The following is a 27,595-nucleotide window of genomic DNA, read 5'->3' as shown; positions in this document are numbered from 1 at the left end:
ATATTTCTTTAGATTTTATACAAAGACAACAATTAGATGTAGCTTTTCTTTTAAGACACTTATAAACTGATATATATTCCTTAAAGAAGTTTTGTTTTTTTGTGTTGTTGGGTTGCTGTCGCACTCACATTTCCCTAGATGTAAGACGAAGACAAATATTAATGTAGCAGGTTCTTAAAAGATGATGGACATATTGGAAAGTTCAGAAATTTTCGTTACCATTATATAACGGGAAAAACTGCTCGTGTAGAAAATGTATTTCTACAATTATGTAGAGGAAACTTTAAACTAGTCCTCCTCTTTACTCACCAATTCTAATGAAAATAACAAAAGGCAAAACATAAAAAGGAAATGCTAATAAGTTTATGGTTTTAACATTTTTAAGTATGTATTTAATTCTTGTTTACTCGTATATGTTTACGATCGAAAACGTTTTCTGAGTCTTGGGTCCCGGAAACTTTTCTGCAACAGAAAGAAATAAGCGATTTAAACTTTGTCACTACTTTCGATGTACAATTTTTCAAAGCTATTCGGTTTTTGAGTTTCAAAAATTGCTATCGGTTCTTAAATTTTCATCTTTTTATATTTAAATTTATTTTTATGTGAATTTTCGGTCTTTGTTAAATCACAATCATTGTTATACATTCAATAAAATCAAACTATAGAAACAAATAATCAAAATAAAATAAACAATTAGTTAAAACAAATTTACGATTGTTTGTCTCAACATAACCTTTTTATTACTAGTAACATGCTTTTTCATATTATAAACATGGATCAGTAAATATTTATCAAACTTTGCACACATTTGCAATTAAATATAATTTTAAACTAATATCTATCAATATGACTTAGATTAATTTCGTGTTATCTTACAGCAATAAGAGCGACGAACTAAGTAAATTTAAAACTTTCAACGTCGTTGTGATTAAAACTTACAACATGTAATTGAAATGGAATATAAGACGGGTTCTGACTTATAATGGTACTGTTATCATTTACGTTCAATCCCGATTTATAGATAATATTGGCATATTTTAGTTTTGAAACTTTGTGAAACTTAAAACTAGCAGACCTTCATAAAGAGTCATAACGTAATAAATGTAAAAATTACTAGTGCTTGTAGTTTTGGGGTTCTATCTGTTATATAAGCATAAGATTATCAGATCTCAGTATCAGATTGCCATCAACTTTCATATTTTGTCTTCAATCTCTGAACTGTATGACACTTTACAATACGTTTTAAAAACAATGATTAAGATGGTTCGTGCCATAGAAAATTTCATTATAATTGATTACATTTGATACCAAAGGGTTCAACTGTGGAATGCTATAAGTTTTATCTTGACCCGTATTTAAACATTATCAGTTGATTTCCAGTATACCGTTGTAAATGGAAAAGTTTTGTTTGTTTTACTAGATGGATAAAATAAACTTAAAGAAGGCATAAAATTGTGTTACTTATTCTATTCAAAATATGGTCGAGTTTGCACAGTTTATTGAACTATAAGTAGTACGTGTGATACAAACTAAGGTCCAATGGTCTTCCTCCATAAACTTATATTACTAGGATATAAAAGTACTTCAACAAACATTTTAATTTCTTCCGTTTTGTGGATTTTTTTAAGGTTAAAGGTCGTTTAATGGTCGTTATTTTTCAGTTATGGTTTTAGAATGAATTATGTCTTCTCAACAGCATACTGAAGCATACTGAAGCTTACAATTCGATTTGAATTTGTGAATATTAAACATTGATCGCTTACAGGTATCGATTAATCAGTGACGACTGTGTTATCAGAAAGGAAGAAATGATGTGAGAGGTGTTATAAAATATGTTGTTCTCGTCATGGATATATCATAACAATCAAAATGAAATCTGTGAAATAAGGTAAGACTATTATTACCATTGAGTCATACGGAAGTAACGAGATATATATGGATCACAAGGTAACATAATTTAATTTATTTTAAAATTATGAGACACGGTTTTATGTAAAATACATAATTATGTTTAGCAAATTCAATATTCGAGGGGAAAAAAGGATGTAGAAAATGTCGTTTTTGTATAATCAGGAAGAAAGTTGGGTTAGACCGGAATATAATCCTATGAGATTACATTCATAAATACAACAAAGGAAAATAGTTTTAAATGTTATTCCACCGGTAGGAATAGATATCTTGAGGGAATAATAACAATTAATTTGCAATAGACACATACACAATCTCAAGCTGTCGCTACTTTTTTTACTAACCCAAGACTTATGTTACATTCCAAACCAGTAGTTTGTTAATCAAATTCTTGAGATATTGCTTGCTCTAGACACACCATACTGTCAAACAATCATACTACAGTAACTAAGATATGTCAAAATAACCAAACGGTAAAGCCCAATTCCATATGTTTATACACCGTTAAACTCTAAAGGGTCCCCCCAAAAGAAAGCAGCAGCACTGTCTTCATTTGATAATAACCTCGTGTATAAATTGGTGAGGTCTCTTAATTTAAATGCTAAAGAAAGAGGAAAATTTCTCCACCCCCACTCCTCCCGACATCGTTTAATATTCAGTTAGTGTACAGTTAAATTCACATGAATTAAGAATTATAGATACAATGAATAAGTGTTGATTCTTAAAAAGGAAACCATGAGCCCGGAGTGCGAATGCGAATGATTTGTTTTCATATCCATGCCAGACTAATTTTTTGAGTCTAACTTGCACTATGCATGTTAATTATCTTTGAAAAGAAGTGAACCAATATGTCATGGCGTCATAAAAGGAAGACCATAAACACTTTCCCTGGCAAATTTATGACGATAGTGTAATGTAAGTCAACAATTTACAGACACTTTAAATAAAATAAATCCCGTTTCAATCTGTCGATAAAAGAACAACATTTTATAGAGTGAGTCTGGCAAAATGTCTTACGAGCAGATGATTGCTGGTACTCAGTTTGGACGAACCTTCGAATGGAGGAAAAATTCATAACAAAATTATTCTTTATAAAGGCACCTGGTTACCTTTTGGGTTTAACAAAATGCCAAATCTAGTAGAAGGTAAATATAGCCCTCTCTCTCCATTTGGAAATCATTGTTGGCATACCAGTGTTTTCTTAACTGTAGACTATTTCCTCTATAAATAAAAGGGGAAAACATAGGTAATGGAAATCCCTGCTGCTTTTGATACCGATGCCGTTATCTTACTGTTTCAGTTGACTTTTCAATAATTATTTTTCTCATTAGTGACTAATATAAACAAGTCTAAATTGAAAACTACGTTCAAACCTATGATTGCGTTGGATAATAACCGCAATTTTTATACGTGTGCATTTAAAACAAATTTCGTTGTAGAAGGGCCTATTAAAATACAGCACAAACAACATTTTCCAGAAGATCAAAAGTGAAAAAGTATATTTAACTAAAACGCATTTGACTAACAGGTCGAACAACTGATGTTCTTTAACCCTGCTGACTGCCATTGGCGATTGACAAATAAAATTGATCACAAGATGTAACAAAATGGATCTTTACATACATTTAATACTAAACAGAAAACAATATATATTAAAGAGTAAACATTTAAGTAGAATGTTTACAAAGTACCAGAAATTCGCAAAGTATACAAAGACATTTTACATTTTATCTCAGTTAACTCATATTTTTTTACGTTGTCTCTTATACATCTCCCATCAGTGGTAAAAGCAACGGTAATATAAAAGGACAAACATTCAAACAATAATTTATTCAGTGATTTGCCTGATAATAAATACCATTTGTAAAAAAGTATGCCAATTTATGTTTCATCTGTCTTATTTCTAGAAACTTGTTCACGGTCTGCACAAAAATATTTAAATAATTCTCTCTTCGGCGAAAAAACATAAGCAACTTCATTTTTTGACAAATCATCTCGTATGAGTATGTATAAGTACCCGGCCACGTCCACTTGTATTTTTGTCCATCTGATGAGTTAAGCCTTTTTCAACTGATTTCTATAGTTCGTTCTTATGTTGTACTGTTATACCACTGTCCCAGGTTAGGGGGAGGGTTGGGATCCCGCTAACATGTTTAACCCCGCCACATTATTTATGTATGTGCCTGTCCTAAGTCAGGAGCCTGTAATTCAGTGGTTGTCGTTTGTTTATGTGTTACATATTTGTTTTTCGTTCATTTTGTTTACATAAATAAGGCCGTTAGTTTTCTCGTTTGAATTGTTTTACATTGTCTTATCGGGGCCTATTATAGCTGACTATGCAGTATGGGCTTTGCTCATTGTTGAAGGCCGTACGGTGACCTATAGTTGTTAATGTCTGTGTCATTTTGGTCTTTTGTGGATAGTTGTCTCATTGGCAATCATACCACATCTTCTTTTTTATATTGTCGTATTTCCTCAATCATAGCTTTTGAAGTGTAACCTACACAAGACGAAATATATTCCGGAACCAGCTTGAGTTTACTATCCGGTTTGTGGTGAGATTGGCCCTTATTCTTTGATTCTCTAAGATTCGTTTTGTTTTTGGTTTTTTTTAATTATTATTATTATTATTATTATTATTATTATTATTATTATTATTATTATTATTATTATTATTATTATTATTATTATTATTATTAGTGTGTTTCTGAAAATGATCATCCTTGGGTGACTCTATAACACAAAAATTTAGTATTTAATGCCAAAACACATATAAACTTATCAAAAAGTTTGTTTAATTTTAAATGTTATTTCATTTTCAATGGACATAAACATAAGAAAGCACGAACATATTTATTTTAATCAAATATATTAAGTATATACACTGCACTGATAAATACATAATTTCTTATCGGGTTGACCTTCATTGTATCGATTTTGTGTTTACCATGCATGTATATATTCGTATCTATATACTATATAAAATGAAACAGATTTCAATAAATTAAATGTAAAATTAGTCCGGTGAGCAACTCGAGGAAATTGTTTAATTCACCCTTTATAAACCGACATTACACCGTCTTAACTAAATGAGATGAAAATGAGAAAATATGTACTTAATCAAGACATGTACATGTAAATAATTTTTATATATGCGTCATACAATCAAATATCTCATCTCTCAGTTTGGTTAAATTAAGTACAAAAGTCAAAAAATTGAAATTTTCAAACATCATTAGCATTAAACAAGTCAGATCTTTTTCGCAAGGCATATTTTACAAAGAGTTCAAAGGCAATTTCCTTTCGACTTAAAGGGGCACTAGCTGTCAAAATCGTGTTCACCGATTTGACTAAAATTCTCATATTTGATTTATGACATACTAAAACGTATATTCAAATTACAATAAGTCTGTAATGAACAGTTAACAAATCATGCATGTACTCCATAAAATATATCAGAATTTCGTGTGTATTTTAGTCTAGACGCCATCTAATTAACAATCGAGATGACCTCCGAATACTGCCTAACCCGACATAAACATAATTATAAATAAATTGCGACATTGCGCGATTGGATTTTTATTGGTCTGTTTGATTTCATGTTATAGATTAAGAAAATAAGTTAATTATCGTTTTTACCTGTATCCGAATAATTTTTTTGTGGATCAAACGAGTCAACGAAATGGTTCACTTTTGTTTCACTTTCAATGTTGACATTTTTTTCTTTAAATGACCGAACACGACTTATGCATGTGTAACCAATCTCTAACTAACAGGTTAAATTGAAGATTACACGAATTTGATCAGGTCGAATTATTCATTTGCAAGTGAATAATTCATCAGCGACTTTTCTTTGCTTATTTTGACAAAATTGAACATTGAAGGCTGTTTAAAACGAATCATTAGTTCATTATTTCACTTTTATTAATGATTGAACACAAATTAAACAAAGATGAATGCTATTTCTATTGGTGTTGTATTCAGTGTTTTATCATGTATGGCTTGTGGTGTTATGTTCCATGTTTTATCATGTATGGATTGTGGTTATATGTTCAATGTGTTGTCCTTTATAGATTGTGGTTTTATGTTTAATGTTTTATCCGGTAGGTGTTGTGTTGTTGATTCAAGTTCGTTCATCATATCTGTTAAATATTTCCCAACTAACCTAGACCCAGTGTGATTTAGAGCATTTCTAACTATAAAGACACTTGTAATTTTGTATAAATGCTAGTTTGATACATGTGACTAGTTACAAATATTCGTTGGAGACGTTTCAGTTTACGAACGAGTACAAATATATTTCATTCGCGCTGAAAATTTTCAAGCAACCAATTTAACACAAATTCAAAAAACACACTTGTATTTTTGTTCATCTGATGAGTTAAGCCTTTTTCAACTGATTTGTATAGTTCGTTCTTATTTTGTACTGTTATACCACTGTCCCAGGTTATGGGAGGGTTGGGATCCCGCTAACATGTTAAACCCCGCCACATTATGTATGTATGTGCCTGTCCCAAGTCAGGAGCCTGTAATTCAGTGGTTGTCGTTTGTTTATGTGTTACAAATTTGTTTTTCGTTAATTTTTTTTATTAAATAAGGCCGTTAGTTTTCTCGTTTGAATTGTTTTACATTGTCATTTCGGGGCCTTTTATAGCTGACTATGCGGAAGGCCGTACGGTGACCTATAGTTGTTAATGGTCTCGTGTGGAGAGTTGTCTCATTGGCAATCATACCACATCTTCTTTTTTATACGTACTGGGGTTTGTAGAATAGAGAATAAAAAATAAACAAGTAACACTAAAATGAGACAATAAAATAAAGAATAGAAAACATTGACATGCTAAAATATAAATAATAGGAAACAATTTGCCCCTGAAAAGTGAACCGAGAATAAAGTCGGAAAAAATACAGAAAGGAAAACCCAAAATACAAACCCAAAATACAAACCCTCGTGCATATTGTTCTTTTTTTTTTTTGCATTCTTTGGCCTTATAACAGTTCCAACAGTTTTTATCATTTGATACATTCTACAAAGTTATTTGGTATTGTTTAGGTAATGTATTTACATTAGTTTCAACAAAGTGAATATAGAATTAATCTAAATTAAATAGAGCTCATGTTGTTGTAGGATAACAGAGTGATTGTTTTGAAGCGATTATCGAATTTAGAAAATAGGTAATAACCTAGAAATTCATACACATTCTTTTAAATTTCTACATGCGTCACTCATGTGATAAGCTGGAGGATGACACTTGTTATCATACATGTATAATACATTATGTTGAAATTAGGCCAAAATATGAAAAAGGAAAGAACATGCATGATTTTATGGCCATTAATTCAATATCAGTTATAAATGATGAAATTAATAATGTACACGACGTGTAGCGCGCAGAATTATCTTTGTAACAGTTTACTTTTTTTCTTACCTTCGACATATATTATCAACCATAGTAATTTTACCTTCGACACTAAGTGCTCGAAGCGTATGATGCTACCCGTTGTTGGTCATTCAGCACATGTATATTGATTTTTTTTTTAAAGATAAGTGTATATAAATGATAACTTACAGATCGTACTTACGTTTTGTGATGCTCTCCTTTTGTCTGGATACAGGTCAGGCTTTTTATGATACCTGCTGGATCTGTTCCTAAGGTTAGCTGCATTTTGCTTTAAATTTCCTTACAACAGCTATTTTGCCTTTCGTTGAATAATTTTGAATTACCGATCTTTGGCGAAATTTAGCCAATTGGTCATTTTATAAACAATGCACTTGTTCTCGTGAACTTTATTTGTGGTAATGCTGTATGATTTTGAGCTGATTTATTGGGCACATCAGTACATGTCTGCAATTCGTTCATGTTTCCTACCATTTTTAAATGCTTCATGTGGGTGGATTCGTGTATAGTAAGAAGATGTGGAAAGATTGCCAATGAGACAACTCTCAAACAGAGACAAAACGACGGAGAACGTTACAAATAAAAAAATAAAAAAGAATGGCCAACGTAGATACAAGTATCTTGTCTTAGGAAGGGATAAATCCTACTTTGTAAAGGACCACTCTGATTCAAACAAAAATATCTCCGAATCTGACATTATCAAGATGCTTGATTTCTTGATTGACAACATATTTGTTACGTTCGGAGGACGTGTTTTTCAACAGACTGTCGGTATTCCAATGGGAACCAATTGTGCCCCTCTTCTTGCCGACTTGGTTCTCAATAATTCAAAATTTGGTGACTATGTTGAACGCATCTATCCAATCGAACTAGAGATAAAGGATACAAATGATACAGTTAAGTCGGCCTCCTATCTTGACTTACATCTAGAAATTGACAATGAGGTTAGGTTGAAAACAAAACTTTACGACAAAAGAGATGATTTCAGCTTTCCCATTGTGAACTTTCCATTTCTTAGCAGCAACATTCTAGCAGCACCTGCATACGGGGTATACATGTCCAAATCGATACGTTATTCCCTTGGTTGTATTTCCTATCATGATTTTCTTGATAGAGGGTTGCTGCTCACAAGGAAGCTATTAAAACAAGAGTTCGAAACGGTGAAGTTGAAATCATCCCTTCGTAAATTTTACGGACGCCATCACGAGTTTGTTGACCGTTATGGAATAACCGTTTCACAGATGATATCCGATAATTTTATTACGTCGTAACTACAATCCCCTTCCCATTCATGAATGTGACCTACCAAATTATACTATTTCTCGGATTTGAGCAACACGACGGATGCCACATGTGGAGCAGGATCTGTGCTTACTCTTCCGGAGCACCTGAGATGACCCCCAGTTTTTGTTGGGGTTCGTGTTGCTTATTCTTTAGTTTTATATGTTGTGTCATGTGTACTATTGTTTGTCTGTTTGGCTTTTTTCATTTTTAACAATGGCGTTGTCAGTTTATTTTCGATTTATAAGTTTGACTGTCCCTCTGGTATCTTTCTTCCTCTTTTATATCTATAGGTCACCGTATGACATTCAACCATACGCTAAACTTATACAGCGTAGTAAGCTATAAAATGCCCCGAAATGGCAAATGTAAAAAACAGAATGTAATTCAGACGACAAAATTAACGGTCTGATTTATGGACAAAACAATTAGGGAAAAACAATTACGATATACAGCAAAAAAACGACAACCACTGAATTGCAGACTACTAACTTACGATAGAAGGTAGTGGGGAAAACATTTTTTCTGGCGCCAAACCCTACCCCTTATCTTGGAAAGGGATGTAACAGTATACAATAAGAACATTTTTTAAAAATCACCTCAAAATGGCCTAATGCATATAGCACACAAAAAAATAACAAAAACACAAAAGATACAAAAGATACAAATTACTGATCTGAGAGTATTCGGAGTTTCTGAAATCTAGTTCAAAGCCAATAACAACTAATAATAACATTAGATGTACGTTTCATTATAATACTTTATTCTGATTGGCTAAAATCACGTGTTATTCCTTAAGTAGTTGCATTACTCAATAAACGTTTCATTCATGATAACACGTGGTCCCACAATAAAGTGCACAGGTGAATTAAATTTAAAAAAAACCATAAAATTCGTGTGTTCATGATCATAGCTAAAAAATGTAATTATGAGTATTGAATGCTTCTTTTTGTAACTTCATAGGGTTGTAAAAGCGTTGACCGTGCGCACATTTTAGAATGAAGCGCTTCCGCGCTTCATACAAAATGTACTTCGGTCAACGCTTACACCCAATGAAGTTACAAAAAGAAGCATTCAATTCTTTTAAAATAAAAAAATCAATCTAATACAAAAGTATGACTAAGATTAAGACTATCTGAGACACTTTTAGTTTTATAAGCTTTATAATTCTTTATAGTAATATATTACTCCGTTTAGTTCATTCTGAACGAGGGGATGAAAAAATCATCAAAACCGTAATTCTCTCACCTGATCAAATAAAAAGTACTTTATTGTAACACGTTGCCACAGGTTTCATATGCTACACTTCAGCAGTACATGCTTTATGCAAATTCTTAAATGATTATTTATTTTTCTTTCTTGTCACCACACAACCTTCTTATGTGAATACGACCAAGAAGTTTAAATTAAAATACATTACAACAGTTGACTTACAACATAATGTTGAGATATTCTCGAACGAAGGCATTAAGGGAATATCTCATATAAGCAACAATGCGTTCGACTTGTCTAAGGGATTATTATGTTCTTCGCAACAAAAATATGAATATACCGAAAGAACCATATGGCGAATAAAGACAGAAAACTGAAATGAAGAGATAAAAATCGATCCCTAAAATACGTAATTATCATATATACTAAATAAGTAACAACTTTATTAAAGATGATCTGCATATATACTCTAAAAGAAAATCATGAAAATGCAATTTCTGGTTCGTGCATGATTACATTTTCCAAAATATAAAATAAACATTATAGCACATTATACAATTATCAAATCAAATGAAAATTATGCGGTTAGTTGCAATTTTTACAAAAAAAATGCAATTCTTAAAAAAAAAAAATCTCGAAAAAAGGAGAAACATTCACTTAGCAAGATATGTCTTGGGTGATCGATATGTATTTGCTAACAAAATATTTAAAAATGATGATTAGGTCAAAGAAGGTTTTTCTTCATAATTTTTAAATGTAATTTTTTTTTTTTTTTTTTATTGTTTTGGGAAAGCATTCTATTAAAATGTTACTGTCATATGACAATAGCGAACATTTTTCTTTCCTATGTTTAAATATCACATAGGTTTTTGTCAAAATAAGGGGAGACAATAATTTTCAATAAGTAGAGAAAGGTTATGTTAAGTGTAAAAAGAAATATTCGAATTAATTACAGTGGTCGAAGTCGAACATATTTAGGTTTTGATGTCATGTCAAAATTAATTTGTTCCTTTGTTGGTGTCAACATTAAAATAAGTTACCAGTGTTTTGAAACACCTGGATGTCTTTTGCACGATATCATCTAACTAAAAACCATACTGCTGCTTTGTTGTTTAAAAAAACATCAGACATGTTACATTTTTTCAAATGTGATCATATCTTATAATGCAATTGGTTCAATTTTATAATGTATATAGTTTTTAATACACAAATGCATGTAAATGTATATCTGTAACAACATTTTAAGTAGTTGCGTTATTAAGATTGTTATCAAGATTAATTATACTTCCTGACCACATCATTACCGGTTTAAGGTTGTGTTAAAATAAGAAGGTGTGGTATGATTTCCAATGAGACAACAATCAACCAAAGTTCAATTGATGTGGGTGAGTCTTGATTAAAATTTTAAGAAAAGAAAAAAAATGTAAGAAAAAAAATCTATTAGTAGTAAGTCTTGTAATGAAAATGAGCTTTCGGAAGGTAACTACTACTAAAAATAATCCCTGGTTTTCTGGAAATTCTAAATAATATATACTATGGAGAGCATTAATCCTCCGTTTTCAATGTGAACTCAAGGACAAGTAAATCTTTAGCTCAAAATTGTCTAAATACATTTCTCTTTAACCAAAAGTTTCATATCTGCTAATTTATTTGTTAGTTTCAGTAAACAATGACACCAAAATCACTAATCATTGTCAATCATAGTTTGTTTTTCTAAATTGAACCGGGACACCTAAAGGGACACCAATGTTATCGGTTTCTGAATAAAAAAATACAAAATGTGATCTAAAAACTGGTTAACAAATATATCAAATGTGTTGTATATTTAAAACAAAAATAGCGATGCGTTCTCTTGGGAGCCTTAATGTTCTTCCTCTTTTGATTTGTATTACATGTATTCCCTTGGTACTTTTTGTCCGTAGAACAGTATATGAAATTACCAAGAAAGGATTAACGCATTGTGAGTTTTTATAAAAGAAAAAGTTCGTCAATACCTATTATTGAGAATATCTTTATGGTATATTTGTACCAGGATTAATTTTCTGTATAGATATAAAGCTTATTCAGCCGTTAGCAGTTGAGGTCGAAATGTTCCTTTTTGGCACAATCGGTTAGATCAATGCCTTGTAACACAGTGGTCTAGGTTTCGAGAATAGGAAGAGACATTGTTGTTTTCTAATACGAATAATGCTCATACACTTGTTTCCTTTTTGCGAGTAACCACGATGGTTCGAGAGAATACTTAGTCAGTATTGTGAGAGTTATAACGGTATCAAGGTTGGGTGGGGGTGACGGATTTTCATCCCTTAAATGATACTTGGTTGATATACAGACGTTCTTATTTAGCTAAGTTGATTAGAGCGCTGCTTTGTAACACCCAGTTCCAGTCCATAAAGAGACACTGTGATCAGTAGCAATTTGGTTGTCCAGGGATATATTTTGTATGCTGCATGTCATGCTCTCCAGTTACTCATTAAAATACAGCTGTAACTGAAAATAAGATACGACTAGTCTCAAACAGTCATTAGGATCAAACCCAATATATTTTATTATAAAAACAAGTGTGGACACAGATGAGTGTGGATAGTATGTATGGATGTTTGACAGTGTCTTATGACAAAATGAGTTCTATGTTTTTTCTATATGGTGTTATTAACTATGTTGCACGATGACAACCAAATCTGAGCATTATGAGTGTTATTTATTAAATTTTTTATGCCCCCAGCTACAATAGTAGATAGGCATTATGTTTTCTGGTCTGTGGGTCCGTTCGTTCGTTTGTCCCGCTTTAGGTTAAAGTTTTTGGTCAAGGTAGTTTTTGATGAAGCTGAAGTCCAATCAACTCGAAACTTAGTACACATGTTCATTATGATATGATCTTTCTAATTTTAAAGCCAAATTAGACTTTTGACCCCAATTTCGCGGTCCATTGAACATAGAAAATGGAAGTGGGAGTTTCAGGTTAAAGTTTTTGGTCAAAGTAGTTTTTGATGGAGCTGAATTCCAATCAACTTGAAACTTACTACACTTGTTGCATATGATATGATCTTTCTAATTTCAAAACTCATAACTGCTCCAAAAGTAATCTGATAGAATTTCAAGCATTTTAAGCCAATATTATCAACATCTACTAATGAGTCTTAATATGTCTACATATCTAAAAAGTCATAGTATTCAAAAGGTAATGCAAAATTATTCCTTTTCATTTTTTTTGTTATATGGATACACATTTGAGTGATACATGTACCAATACAATATTTGTTGTGGTATGAAATTGCAGTAATTAGCATTTACTGTAACTATGTTAATTCACACAAATTGAAAAATAAACAAATGAATGGACCAGATGCTCCGCAGAGCCAAGCTTTATACGACTGCAGAGGTCGAAGCCTGAACAGTTGGGGCTAGTATTGACACAACATTCAAGCTGGAAACAGCTCTGAGTTTGAATTGTGATTAAATAGATGACACAGCTTAGGTTTCTGACACAGAATGAATGTGGTCTAATGAAACTTAAATATTTGTTTTGCTTTTGTGTTAGGAGCAATTCACTATGCTGCTGAATATTAATCCTTTCAAACAAAAATATCTAAAGAAATTTTTTTTTTAATTTCTGAAATGAGAAACATTTAGAGGAGACAAACTTCAGTTAAGAGATCAGAAACTAAAAAAATGTATAATTTTTCCATTTGTAAAAGGGCATACCCTAGAAAGTGCTTGCAATCACTGAATGGTTATTAATGACTGCTTTAATTTATCAGTTGGTAATAAAGTGAATATTGCATTGTATATTGTATAATTGATTTAAGTTGACTGAACAAAGAAAGATAACTCCAATTTTCAAAGAAGATTTCATAAAGCATTGGTATTAGGTAATTCAAGAACCATTCTGGACAAACTCCAATTAAGGGTCTTGAATTTACAAAAATGTTTGTTTTTGGTCCGTAATTATTAGACTGTTTGTCCCATAACCCACACAATATATCCGAACCTTCTACTTATGGTATTAAACATTGTGGTACAATTTCAGAACAATTGAAATACTTATACACAACTTTTTAAACCGACACTAGATTAAAGCTTGTTTTGGGCACCTTTGTACCCCTTATTCCTAAACCTTAGGGACCATAACCCCCAAAATCAATCCCAAGCTTCCTTTTGTGGTTATAAACGTTGTGTTATAATTTTGTTGATTTCTGTTGACTTATAATAAAGTTATTATCCAGAAACCATCTTTCGGACAGGATACCAATTTACGACCCCAAATTTTTTGTGGTTGTATAAAAATGTTGAACATGTGCAATGAAGTATAGTTTTAGAAATCGATTAGGGAGCTACCATTTGATTTTTATGGGGGGGGGGGGGGGGGTGCTAGGATGAAAAAATTTTGTCCTGCCTTTTTTTTTAGTTGTACTCTCTGTCTTGCCTTTTTATTTTTCAGTCTATTCGGTCCTGCCTCTTTTTTTCTTAGCTTATCCTGACTTTTTTACAACAATTGTCATCCTGCCTTTTTTTTTTTGCCAAGTTACTCATCCTGCCTTTTTTTTTTACTCAAAATCCTGTCCTGCCTTTTTTTTCAAATTTCATCCTAGCTCCCCCCATAAAAATCAAATGGTAGCTCCCTTAGACTGGATAGGCCTTATAATTTTTTTCCCTCCTAATTGAAGGACCGTTTACACTCAGGGCCGAGTCATCAGCAGGCAATACAGATGTATTAAAACAACCTAGCATCATATTGCTAGTAGTGGGAGTAGCATTGTCCGGTAAATTTGTTCCCACTTTTTTTTATAAAATGTATGGTTCAAATCAAAATAGAATGCTTTTATCTCCTGAATACTTACATTGTACATAGAGATGATACTACTTTGAAAAATCCTTGTCCATTAGAGTTGTCTGTCAAATCTTAATTTCACAAAGAATGAATTGCATAACAATGAACTGAGCTAAAAGCAAAGTACTTTAATAATACACTAAGACAAAGAGCTAAATCCAGTGATATACTTTGTACTACAGGTCCTTCATGACCATCCATCCACCCAAACCATATCTCAATAACATTCCATACTACATGATTGGATTCAGAAGTCCTGAAAAAGACATGACTTTTTTTATCTTGTTTTAAGTATATATGCACAGGTTAAACCTTTATTGTGGATATAATCATTCAGTATCTAGCAACTATCAATTTGCTTCATGCACATATTGATATAGGTTGATTGCTCCTCTGTTGGAAATTAGAACACACCTCCATCTAATTTTAGTCAACTGACGAAGAAAAATTCAAAACTATATAAAATGTTATCTAAGACTTGTCAGTGTCTATTTCCTTTGCCACTGAATAAGATTCCATATTTACAACCAATGAAAATCAAATATCCCTCTAATAGACTTAGCATTGAAATCGTTTTCTAAAATGGTAGTTATGTGGAACCTAGAACTAAAAAAAATGAAACAATATATCTTAAATATTTCAAATGCATGTACATTTAATAATTCTCCAAAATTCACTTTATTTTTCCTTTTTTGGTTTTCTGTTGGAGACTGTATATTGACCTCTATGTAGCCTTTTCAACTTATAAAAGGGGGGATACATTTCCATAGAATTAAACTTTTCTGAAAGAATTGATTCCATTTATTTTCAATAAACAATAAATATTGAAGTTTATAACAGGCATCTAGGAACAGGCTCAACATTATTTCTAAACATGTATTAATATATACCAAAATGTGGACAAACCTACATTAAATATTCTACTTCAACGACTTTAATTAGTGGAGTAGATCAAATTAAAAAGTCACAATGGTTAAAAACTCCAATGGCAGTCTTTCCTGCTAAAATCTTGATGTGTAGAATGTGATATACCATTTTTGGGTCTATATACTGTCCTTTAAATTTAGGTCATTTTGACACGGCAAAATATGAAAAAAAATGTAAACTATGGTCTGGAAAGCACACAGTTTGTGATATTTTAAGGTATCTTTACTAAGAAAACCTGCAAATCTCAGTGGCAGATCCAGAACTTTTCAAAAAGGTGTGGGGGCTCTGATGGACCAGAGGGTTGCCCACTCCCATCAAGCTTCAATGATTTCTTACATATATGTCATAAGCTAAATTTCCCCCATCCCCTTGGTCTGTCTATGCATCTGTTTATCGTTCTGCGAAATAGTACTAATACTAATTTTTCCCCTCCCTTACCTGGCCCTAGACAGTTGCTTACCTTTGTAAACATTTTATAATTATAGTCAGGTATATATTGATTGAGAGTAACTTACATAGTAGTTAATGGGACTCTTTTTCACACGGTTCTGTGAAATATAATACGGCAAATATATACCCGTACATACTATCCGCATAACACAGAAATCTGATAGATTTTCACTCCTCTGGGAAAAATCAACCTGTGAAATGAAATACCATGCCTGGAAAAAAATTACCGGGACAAATTATCCTCAGGATAAAATATCACAGAGGACGAAATAAACCGTTACATTACATGAGAAGCCGGTTTGGTTACAAATAATTATGTCACGTGAAGGCGCACTGACGTCACAATTTGCATTAATTTTGCAATACACTACAGTTCACTCATACAGAACCCATTATCATGCAAACATGCAACGTGAATGTGATTGGTTATCAAATAATACAGAATTTATGCACGTACAGTTAATATAGAAGAAATTAGTTCATCAAATGTGAGTTCGTGATCTTGTGGTTAAGACTGATGGCTACAGTGCTGAAAGTCCTGAGTTAGATTCTCACTTGGGGTGCTAAAAATATCAGTACATCAGAAGGGTAATTTTCACCCTCTCACACACATCTTTGTTAATGTTCCGGGATTGTTGAAAACTTGCATATTCATCAATATTTGATTTTGTGGTTTTAACAATCCAGACAGACAAATAGCAATAAGGTGTTTAGGAAAACATGACCTAAAACCTCCTTCATATATGACAAAAATACATGGGAACTCATATTGAATGGTCAAATGTGTTCAATATGAAAATTGAAATTAAGATGGTAAAATCAAATATTAGCCGTTACTGTAAATGGACTTAAAGTATGACTTTTCAGCAAATTTAAAGGGAAATGACACGGAAGGGGCCAAATAGTGTTCAAGGGGAGCAAATGCTATTTAAATTAGTATGCAGGTTTTAAATATAGAGGGAAGTTGAGTCATCTTTTTGGGTGAAGTTAAATACTGACTAGTGTGTGGTTCTCATTGGGTCTAAGCGTGACCAATATTGACAATTTTTCGCAAGCGTGAAAGTCAAATTATTGTGTCATGAAAACGGGAAATGAGGTCTGTCGTGAAAACGGGAAATGGGGTTCTGCAGGACCCCGGAAATGACAAAAAAATTAAAATTGCTCATGTACATAGTGTAAGCGGGATATGGGAATCTGACAAAACAGTAAGTGGGATCTGGGATCAGAACACCACCCCCCACCCCCCCCCCCCCCCCCCCCAATGAGACCCCCTTATGTAGATTTACCTTCTAATTCTATATAAAAAAAACACAACTAAGAACTACGTTTAATTCACTTTGACTACTGATATGCAAACCTAGAAATATTTCATAAAATAGTGATTGAAAGATTCATAACACTTTGAAAGGATAATTCAGACACGTGTTACGCGGGGAGCATGTTTTAAATTTGTTTACAAATAATAATGTCACGTGATCGCGCACTGACCTCAAGTTGCATCGCCCTTACAATTCACTAATACATGACCATTTTCATGCAAACATGCAACGTGAATGTGATTGGTTATCATATAATACAGAAATAATGCATGCACAGTTTAAGAAGAAATTAGTTCAATAAATCGATGCGATTTTCACTTTTGACACGAATAGGTCGGGTTGACATTACTGTCATCGGAGATAATATTGAGATAAATGGGATAAAACGGACCGTCAGAAAGGTCTAGAGGAGCACATCAGTAGAACCTTAACATTAATAAGTAATACTTACTAAAATTTCTCTAATTAAAGAACTATATAACCGAAATTTCACAAAGATAACGGTAAACATTTTGTTGATGGTGATGATGCTATTATCGATCCGTTGAATTCAGGGTCAACGGAATTTTTTGCGTTGCGTTTAAATCATTGAGGCCATCTATTTTTATTGCGGGTTCCACATATATAAATCGGAATTAAAGAAAAAATGGAATGTTGTTAGCAGAATCAAAACAGAAATGATGAACATTGCAACATTTTCAGCAAAATATAAATAGGATGGAGGATCTGTGTATTCACATTATTTGTAAAACTCTCTTTATTCATGTGAAGCGTGTGCTTTACATCGAGGCTTGCTATGCTTATCATTGACGCCACAGTACTTCAACCAATCAGACAATGTTTATTTTGGGCATTTGACTTTTTTTAACTCAGATTTTGGAATATTTTAATCGAAATTATAGAAAAATGGAATGTTGTTAGTACATATAAAATAGAAAATGATGAATACTTTTAGCTAAAGATAATTTGGATGGGGGTTCTGTGTATTCACATTATTTGCACAACTCTCCTTACTGATGCCATATTTTGGAATTTCCGTGACCTAAATGGTTCGCGAAAATTAATATTTTTATATATAGTATAGTAATTATAATCATTCAAACGTCTTTATATAGTATGAACGTATTATCGCAATAGTATTGAGTGAATTAGAAACATATGGTCACATATTTCAATATGATGATGTTTATTTTATCAGGTGTGAGATTCATTTACGAAAGTATTTATTATTTCTTCCCTCCTGTATAAAATAAAGACATTAGAGAACAATTATAGAGCGGAAAACTCATTGATAAAAAGAAAATGTTGTTTTCTACAATGTAAAATGAATATATATGTAAAAATCACAGACAATAGTCTCAGATTTTACCCCTTTATACCTTAATATTACACGTGTTATATGAAGGTATATAGGGAAAAAAATTCTTAGACTAGTGCCTGTGGTAAAAATCACAAAGTTTGACACACTTCACACATTTACTTAAATTTACAAATGTTAATGAAATGAAAATAATACGATACCTATGAATAAATACATAATCCTTTATATAATAGTTTTGTATACCGTAGGTGCCATATCTTAATAAGTTTCCTCCCTAGGCTTACAATAATAAACAGAATAAAAGTGTAATATTATGAAGGATTTATAGAATGTATATATAGTATTATAAAAAATATAGTTGTTTACTTTAAATTTGATGCGACTGTCATAAAAGTGAGAGGTTGAGCTAGCTATATATTATTTAAATGCTGTCTTAAAACTTTGCATTAGGAATTTAAACCTCTCCCTTTCAGCACAAAACTGAAAACAATCAGCCAAAATAAACTAAATTATTAGGTTGTCATTACTAATTTAAGATTTGAGCGATGTTAACTGAAAACTGATATTTAATTTGGCAAGACTTTTAGGAATGTTGGTCCTCAATGCTCTTCAACTTCGTACAAACATATGAAAAGTTTTTATAATTTTAGTATTTTTGACATTTCAGATGGTTAAGGACTGGCTCTGATCATACTTCTTCCATTACTTATTTCGGTGGTATCGTTTTTATTTTTTATTTTTTCAAAATCTGATCAAACAAAAAACAACATAAAAACATGAGCTTGAACAAGGCAGATTTCTTATATCTTATGTGGAATGCAAAAATAATATGAAATAGAGGATCGGCAATGTACTTTTAAAAACTTTTTTTATATAACGACAAGATTCGAATTTTATCATGCAAAATGTATACTTATATTGTTGTAAGGGGGTAACATACTTGTTATTCTACTTACAAAATGAATGTCGATTCTATTTTAACGTGAGTATTACAGAGAATTGAATAAGCCTTGTTATTTGAAGATGTCGTCAATGTTTGAATTATTACAACTGTAAAACTCGTTGCGCATTGACAAACTAAATATATCTTTATCCTCGTAAACCAAAGTACAATTATATAGAGACATATACAAATGAATTAGCATATATAGTATAAAGTATAAAAACTAATGTAAAGTAGAAACTTAAAGTGGTTACCCAGGAGATAAAAGGCATTCAATAATTATTCGTATAAATTTCCATAACTTGTTTAGTTCAGACGGGTTGTTGCTATTCATATGAATTTTAAGTTTTAAATTATGATTTGGTCTGTTTACAAAATGATACTTTTAAAGCCTTTTCTTACTTTCATTTTTATTGACGAACACTCCATAGTATAATGTAACTTGTCGCTAATGTCACCGGAATAAAATGATGAACAAATACGGTTTTCCCTCTGAACATTTGCCATCTGCCAATTTTAGTATGAATTTTTATGTGCAAAGTTCTAAATCTACAAAAGAATGAATGAATGAATGAATTTTATTTCTCATTAACTACACATTACATAGTTACAGAGAATTTATATGTATAAAGAAGGAGGTTATATGACCTCATTGGTATAAACAATTACATTAGATATTAAATACAATAAAGACATAATCATTGAATTACAAAAATGACCAGGAGGAGTGACCCTCACATTTATAATTTTCCTTAGTCTGCATTAAATATAATGCGTGATTTTACATTTTCGTACATATTTTGTATAAAACGGTTATATTATACTCTAAAAATTTAAATAATAAAGAATTTCTTCGTAGAAGATCATAGGTCTTTCAAAAGTAGACGAAGGCACAGGAAAGTTTTTTTTTCTTCCTTAATATAAGTAACTCAAATAGTGCATGAAAAGGAAACAATACTTTTGTCATTTAGAATATTGAGGTAGGTTTAAAACTTTAGACTGTTTTTTTTTATAATTTTGAGCTGTTTATGGCAGTTTTACAGAGCATCATACAATGTCTGTCTAAACTGGTCAGTTAATTTTAATTTTTACAGTATTTTACAACCATATTTTAATTAAGTAGTACTTTGTAGTTTACAAAATAAGCGATGGACATGTTCCATAACAGTTGTAATACAAATTACGCAGAGTTCACTCTCATACAGCAATAACGACTTTTTGTTTAGGGGCCAGATGAAGCACGCCTCCGGGTGCAGGATTTTCTCGCTGTATTGAAAACCCATTAGGACTTTGACTGTTTTCTGCTCTTTGGTCGGATTGTTGTCACTTTGACACATTCCCCATTTCTCAATTTATTTTTTATTAACTACTTACAGTTTTAGTTTTTGTTGGTATTAATTGTTCAAATTGTGTAACCTCCCCTTTTTGAAAATGTCGTACAAAGCCCATGTTGCTTTCTTACCTTGTGCCTTTTTCGTTGTTTTTTTGTTAAACTTCCTGTTGTTGAAAAAACACCAAGATACTTAAATTTGTCAACATTATCCAACTTAGTAATATCCTATTATAAAAAGATCTGTAGTGATCTACAGTTTTCAAACTATTCTTTTAAGCGTCTAGTTATTTTGTACATCTGATTGTGTTTTTTACAGAAGTACAGTGTCGTTTGCCAACTCAAATAACGTTTTCAAAGACATGTTTAACTCCCTCTAATTTCGATCAGGTAAAGAATTCAAACCAATCATTTTTTGTTCTGAAGAAAATTATTAAAATAGAGAACAATATAGGAGATAGGGTCTAACATAATCAAGAAACCAAAGTTCAGGCACATTTCATATATTACATACAATATCAGTAATAGGACTATTTAACCATGAATTAAGTTCGACATTCTTATCTGGGAATAACTGCTTCACAATCGTCATAATCTGACGAATTTATTTTGATATGTGATTTAACTGTTTCTGATTACACTTATTTATTATTTGGTAGAATATTTTGTAAAATGTTGTTTTAATTTACAATTGCCTGTCTTATCATGATCATATGTATTTATAATGCTGGAATATGTGTTATATCTACCATGGGAACAAACTGTGTCTCTTTTCTTGTCGACTTGTTTCTATATTTATATTAGGCTGCTTACTTCATACAAGAACTTCTTAGGAAGAAAGAACAGAAGTTAGCAGTATAATTTTACTTTACTTTCCGCTATATAGATGATGTTTTTTCACTAAATGTTTCAAAATTTGGTGACTTTACTGAACGCATCTATCCAATCGAATTTGATATAAAGAATACATGCACCAGTAGAATTTATGTCTGTATATCTTGACTTACATTTAGAAATTGATAGTGATGATGGGTTAAAAACTAAACTGTACGACAAAAAAAAATCATTTCAGCTTCCAAATTGTCAACTTTCCATTTCTCTTTAGTAACATTCGAGCAGCGCCTGCATACGTAGTATATGTAAATACCAATTAGTACGATAATCCAGGGCTTGTATTTCCTATATATCATGATTTTTATGATAGAGGGTTGCTGCTCGCAAGGAACTATTAAGCCAATAGTTCCAAGTAGTGAAGTTGGAATGTTCCCTTCGTAAATATTTCGAACACTACCAAGAGTGGGTTGACCGTTATTAAAAATCCGTTTCACAGATAATATCGAATAAAGTCAATGTCGTAACCACAACCCCGTCCTCTTTTCCAAAATGTGACCTTCAGAATTAGACATATTACTGGGTTTGTACTAACATGAGCAACACAAACGGGTGTCACGTGTGGATCAGTAACTGCTTACCCTTCCGGAGCACTTGAGACCACCACCAGTTTTTGGAGGGTTCGTGTTGATAATTTTTTAGTTTTCTATGTTTTTTGTGTACTATTGTTTGTCTGTTTGTCTTTTTCTTTTTTGGCCATGGCGTTGTCAGTTTGTTTTCTACTTGTGGTTTTGGATGTTCCTCTATAATTTTTTGCCTCTCTTATAACAGTTGAAATATTTGCAGTCGACATAAAATTGAGTCTATGGTGATTAGTTTTAAGCGTACTAATTATTCATTTTCCAAATTTTATTTCAATATTGTTTTATTTGTTTTTCAGTACATACGTGTTTCTTAATACATATTCATAAATAATTTTAATTGCAAATATTATTCATGCAGATTCATTCAGATTCAATAGTTTATTGAAGTCTCACCTTTATATAACACATACATTTAAAATAATATACATTTGTACATATTTATATACATTTACAGTAAACATATGTAAAAACAAGTAAAATACATGTATGTGCCATTCTTGATAGAATTATGAGGGACTATTACAATGTATGTACACGTGTTTGACTTTGATGTTCATGGTTACGTAAAAATGATTTTTTTTTATAATTACAGGTAAACTGTGTGTCATCGGTTCTGGAAAACAATATAAACTGATTTTCAGGTATGTTTTATGTGTTTTGAACCTTTATTTTAATCACGATATTAAGAGACTGTTTGGCAAAATGTGGTTTGCTTTTTTTAAATTTTACATTCTTTAAAAGTAACCTTTTTGTGTTTGATCTATATAAATGTCAATGAAATAGATACACATTGTCAAACTGTTTGATTCTGAGTAATGTTTTACCTACGATTTAGACTCCCTCCATCAAGGTTCAATGTATTCCAAACATGTTTTTAAGCTAAATTATAAATAATATATCGTTATTAGTATTTAGTTTTCTTTTTATGGTTTAAATGGCTGTTCATTCTTTTAATAAATATTTTGATTTTTAAACATTTTTGCCTCGAGCATCACAGGAGAGGAAATGTGAATTTAGTGCAGAAAAATTATACCGTTCATTTGTTCATTTTTTCTTCCTTTCCCTGATTTATTATTGCAAGTCAATAATTCAGCCTCATGTAAACCCATATTCATGCGACCTTTAATTTTAACCTTTGGCTGGGGAAAGCCAAAGGTCACGCAAGTGCTAATAATTTATTATTATTGTAACCAGACACTAGGAAGAACCACTTCTATAATTTCAACAGACTAGGTATAGAAGATTTATGAATTACATTGTTTTTGCTGTTATCATTTTTGGTTGACTAGCAAAAGATTTGAAACCTGACATCTATTATACTATTATAACCCTTACTTGTAAAAATGCATCTTTTTTCGTATGACTCAAAATGTATCAATGTATAATATATGTATGAAAATATCAAACAGTTACGTCTGGTTTATTTATGTTATTTAAACGAGTACATATCAACATCTTAACCATCAGAATAATACTTAACAACAATACCTTATACTAAGCAACAACATATTCGGTATCTGCTCCTTGACGGTTTATGTAATCATTAATGTGTTAACCAAAGCCATATTTCTATTATTATGTCCTTCAAGATAAGCAGAATGAAATTATTATGTTTAACATTGACTTTGTAAGTTACATGTATTAAATTGAGAGTGCATTGCGTTTTTTTGGACTTTGATAAATGGGTCATTCCACATATATAAATGAACATCTTAAAAAAATAGATGGTTGGGGTCATTAAGTGCCAAAAAATAAAAATGAAAGGTCGTAATGTGTACATTTAAAATATTAAATTCCTATCTCCATAAAATGAGTTAGATGGAATAAACAAGTGTAAAAAAGATGAGTCTGTCGCAAATCCAATAAAAGGTGTTCAAGTCTTAATTACAAACATCATAATTTCGATTACGACAATGTATGTAGATGCGGGAATTTCTCGTTACATTGAAGACCTGTTGGTGACCCTCTGCTGTTGTTTTTTATTTGGTCGGGTTGTTGTCTCTTTGACACATTCCCCATTCCCATTCTCAATTTTAGATACGTTTTAGGGATGATAAGTGCGAAAAGTGAAAAGTTAGAGTAGGTATGAGTGTTGCATATATATATCAGAAGAATAGAGTACAAAGTCATTACAAGTATCAGGGGGAAAAGAAATATAAAAACAACTCCGAGGAAAGTTCAAAAAGGAAAGTCGCTAATCAAATATCAATATCAAAACCCTTTCAGTTATTTTACCAACAGTTGAGATGCTAGTTATATTTATGACAAGATCATAAAATGATGTTATTTTAACTGTTTGACAGTGTTGCGCTAAAATACAAGTGATTTGAAGCCCTAATCATATGTTATATAATATTTAAAAAAATATGAAAACTGATATCTGGCTGTGTCTTGTCTTGATAAAATAAAAGCATCAACAGAACCAGAGAGATATACTTTTGTACGTCAGACTGCAAAAGATTAACCGGCTAAAAAAACTTAAAAGGCCAAACAACGTACCAAATTGTGCACATTTGATGGACGGACAAACAAAGTGACCTTACCATAACGTCTCCTTTGTTGGCAAACCGTCTCCCTGCCTTATCATATCGTCTCCTTGGTATTTTTATGTCAAGTTGTTCAAAATTATAAAAAAAAGTTTTTAAAACTCTTTTTTCTAAAAATTACAATTTTAATGTAAGTAATGTTTACATGTAGATTCGAATAAGAGTATAATTAAACAAAATTCATCATACTGCGAAACCTTCTATGGAATGAAAAAATATAAGCATACACATAATAAAAACTCTATTCTTTAACCTGAACATCGTAACAAAGATTTCTTTAAGAAAATATTTCCAATTCTATATTATATTTAGGTTTTTTTTATTTTATATACTTGGGATTACATCAAAATCCTCATTACGTGCAATATTCTATTATATCTTAGAATATAGCGTTTAATCGGCAAATATAATGTTGAGTATTCAGAGTGGCGTCTTTTAATTTGTTTATTTTTCTTCTGTTACATGTTTACTTTTATATGCCTAAAAGAACTATAGACTATATTATGGTCATAAGTTGAACGACAAAACTATTTCATATCTACCTGTGTGACATTTACATGCTGATCAACTGATGTACATCAAACGCGCAATTCAACGTCAGATTTAATGTTAACATATCCATGTACTCGCAGAGTAATGATTCGGTTCCAGTACTTAAACTCTTTCAATCTTTATGGGTGGATTTTACATAGATAAATAAAATCGTTTAATATTAAAAAAAAATGCAATGAATGAGGTTGTTAAATTTGATATATGCCTTTTGTGCTTCTTTGTTACATATTTTTTGTTTTTATAGTGATTAAGATTATAACACAATGTTGACTGCTGTACCCCTTATTTTGACATTTTTACCTATTATGTCCGTTTGTTTTGTTCACACATCGTTGCCAATATAATATAATTTGATGCGACTGTCATACAAGTGCGAGGTTTAACTAGCTATAAAACCACAGGTTTAATCCACAATTTTCTGCATAAGAAAATACCTGTACAGGAATATGATAGTTGTTATCCATTCGTTTGATGTGTTTGAGCTTTTGATTTTGCCATTTGATTCGGGACTTTCCGTTTTGAATTTTCCTCGGAGTGCAGTATTTTGGTGATCTCAAGATCTAGTCTATCACTTGAATAACGATACATTATCTTCTAAAGGGAGATGATATGTAAGTTCATGAAAATCAAAAAGACGTGGACCTTATGTTTTGAAAATCTCACAAATAAACATTGCAAGAAAATCAATATAGTCCCAAAACTTTTCCCCAAGTCTATAGACTATTGCCTTTCGGGATGTTTCAGAACTTTAAGAGAATCCACCATTATTCTTCCAGGACATTGAAAGGTATCAATTACTCTAAGTGTGCGCATCAGCTTACTATACACGTTTTTGTTTCGGTATTTGCAAATATTTTAGTGATAGTCTTGTTTGAAAGTAATTGGGAACATAAACCTATTTCAAATAAGATGTCATAGCTAGATTTATATCCTTAACAGTTTTTTTTAATGATTTCGTAAATTCATATTCTGCCGAATATCCTTATATAGTAAAGAGGACATTATTTGATCCTGGTCGTAATTATCAGCACTAACTCTAAATAAACTCATACAAGATACCAGGTTTTTTGTACACTACACGCGCGTTTCGTATACAAAAGACTAATCAGTGACGTTTACAGATATATGAGTAATAGAACATAAATATTTCAGTTAAAGGTCTTTTACTAAGAGCCGATTGTACCGCTAATAAAGGATATCGTATATACTTTAACTCTGCGTCATATCCTAAAATTGAGAAAAGAAATGGGGAATGTGTAAACAACCCGACCATAGAACAGACAACAGCAAAAGGCCTCCAATGGGTCTTCAATGTAGCGAGTAACTCCCGCACCCGTATGCGTCCTTCAGCTGGCCCCTTAAAATATGTATACTAGTACAGTGATAATGGACGTCATACTAAACTCCGAATTATACACAAGAAACTCAAATTAAAAATCATGCAAGACTAACAAAGGCCAGAGGCTCCTGACTTGGGACAGACGCAAAATTGCGGCTGGGTTAAACATGTTTATGCGATCTCAACCCTCCCCTTAAACCTCTAGCCAATGTAGAAAAGTAAACGCATAACAATACGCACATTAAAATTCAGTTCAAGAGAATTCCGAGTCCGATGTCAGAAGATGTAACAAAAGAAAATAAATAAAATGACAATAATACATAAATAACAACAGACTACTAGCAGTTAACTGACATGCCAGCTCCAGACCTCAATTAAACTGATTGAAAGATTATGTCTTCATCATATGAATATCAGGCACAATCCCTCTCGTTAGGGGTTTAGTATCATACTATCATAACATATATGAGAAGAACATAACCCGTGTCATGCCAACAACTGTTTTTTTTTTAATGAATGTGTTTTAGTTCCAATGCAAAGACCCTATAAGTGAATCAATATTAAAGCCAAAATATGCAATCTTTAATGACCTGACAACAGTATCGTAACTATATCCCTTCTTAATAAGTCTGTTTAAAGGTTTTGTAAGCTTTTGAGGTGAATACTGACATGTTTGTGCTTTGTAAAGAATATTACCATAAAAGATTGGATGTGAAATACCTGAACTTACAAGATGTCTGTATGTTGAGTTATATTTACGAA

The 27,595-nt window shown here is 31.7% G+C and overlaps 1 protein-coding gene across 4 annotated transcripts in view; it reads left to right on the top strand.

The window, feature by feature from the left end:
* The first annotated feature begins 1,481 nt into the window (after positions 1-1,481).
* Positions 1,482-27,595, top strand: part of LOC139517594 (beta-1,3-galactosyltransferase brn-like) — a 33,551-nt gene continuing 7,437 nt past the window's right edge. For 2 of the 4 annotated variants that reach the window (XM_071308812.1, XM_071308816.1), the window contains exons 1-2: positions 1,482-1,888; positions 22,989-23,037. The gene's annotated coding sequence lies outside the window, so the exon portion shown is untranslated. Of the gene's footprint in view, positions 1,889-1,911; positions 1,948-11,110; positions 11,186-22,988; positions 23,038-27,595 lie in introns of those variants that run through there. The other 2 variants (XM_071308815.1, XM_071308813.1) reach the window with 2 other exon arrangements.

This window comes from Mytilus edulis, chromosome 3 (genome assembly GCF_963676685.1).
Source record: "Mytilus edulis chromosome 3, xbMytEdul2.2, whole genome shotgun sequence".
In the NCBI taxonomy this organism is placed as follows: Eukaryota; Metazoa; Mollusca; class Bivalvia; order Mytilida; family Mytilidae; genus Mytilus; species Mytilus edulis.
Note: the sequence above shows the minus strand (reverse complement) of the source record. Positions and strands in the feature narration are given on the sequence as shown.